The sequence below is a fragment of the Mizuhopecten yessoensis genome, unplaced genomic scaffold (assembly GCF_002113885.1).
Source record: "Mizuhopecten yessoensis strain PY_sf001 unplaced genomic scaffold, ASM211388v2 scaffold715909, whole genome shotgun sequence".
Lineage (NCBI taxonomy): Eukaryota > Metazoa > Mollusca > Bivalvia > Pectinida > Pectinidae > Mizuhopecten > Mizuhopecten yessoensis.
The window spans coordinates 8726-10477 of record NW_018479852.1 but is presented as its reverse complement, the minus strand read 5'-3'; positions in this window follow the sequence as shown (position 1 = coordinate 10477).

The following is a 1752-nucleotide window of genomic DNA, read 5'->3' as shown; positions in this document are numbered from 1 at the left end:
CAATTTGATAAAATGTCTTTGTTTATAAATGTGAATGTCTGAAATAGCAGTGCATACAAATAGGTAATAGTATAAAATGTATGAAATAGAAGAAAAAAAGTAAAACAATATAAATAACGAATTCCTGGGTGCCCTAAAAACCTCCTTGGACACTCCCTGGACACTCCCTGGGTACTCATTCTTCCCTGGACACTTATTAGGGTGACCGGACTAGGTAGTACTAATATCAATACCCGGCCTCCTCTGCCCCGCGTCCGACGACACAAGATATAAAAACAAATATCTCGTCGTCAGAAAGCTACGTTATCGCAGCTAAGGGCTAGGGTGCAGGCATGTGGAGTAGGGTCTGTCAGCATACATCCGCGCAGGTACAGGTACTTGCCTGTATCGGAAGGCTCTATCCGTACCGCGGCGCGTTCGCTTTGCTTATGAAACGAAATAGCCGCCATGTACAGTCAGGGATGTAAATTGTTTTATTGTACAGAAACATTAAGGGATATAACTTGAAGTTATATTATTGTACTATTACAGTTAAGGATGTTGACCTGTACAGTCAGGGATGTAAATTGAAGTTGTACTATTGTACCAGTACAGTTAAGGATGTTGACCTGTACAGTCAGGGACGTAAATTAAAGTTGTATTATTGTACTGTAACAGCTAGAGATGTTGATCTGTACAGTAATGGATGTAAATTTAAGTTGTTTTATTGTACCGGTACAGTGAGGGATGTTGACCTGTACAGTCAGGGATGTAAATTGAAGTTGTATTATTGTACCGGTACAGTTAGAGATGTTGACCTGTACAGTCAGGGATATCAATTTACATCCCTAACTGTAACGGTACAATAAAACAACTTAAATGTACATTCCTTACTGTAAATGTCAACATCTCTAACTGTACCGGTACAATAAAACAACTTATACGTGTAAAAAAAAAAAAAGATCATAATCTGTATGAGCCTTTACCCCTAATTCCAAAACTGGATTTAAAACAGTTGACGGAAACAATTGTTATCAAGAACTGTGGAACTATATGGGACAATTTAAATGAAACAAACTTCGGACTAATCGAACGTATAAAACAGCTCTTGTACCAGAATCATATACTAGTATTTAATGTGGTCAATTTTAGACATAGGCAGTTGTTAACTAACTTCCGTTGTGGTGAATTTTCCTTCTGTAGCTCTAAACGATAACAAACAGTCAGAATCCAAAAGTTCTTTTGAAGATGAACTTCATTCCTTGGTAGACTGTGCATTTTATTCTGATTAACGGCATTTTAGTTGTGAGGTCTATATTTACTTTTAATAATAATAATAATAATAATAGACTTTATTTAAATTCGATAACACATTGAGTCAATGACTCGTCTCACATGTGGTCGACATAAAATGTACAATATTTACAACATGGATATGACATACACGTACATACATAAAAACAACACACTCTTGCACCCTGTATCCAATAACAAAACTACGTAATACATATCACAGATATATTGGTATGTGATATCACACAGGCTTACAATAAAATATGTCACACGTGTATTGGAAAATAAAAAGTTGGCTAAATATCATGCAATGCATAAATTCTCATGCTGCATTTTAGAAGATTTAAGAAACGCATAATGCGTCTAATATACATACATGTCATTGTGACAAAGGGTAAAAAATTACAGAATATACGCTAATGTAGCGTGAGTTAATACCAAAGTGTTGATTAGGGCATTAGGAATAGTAATTAAGATAAA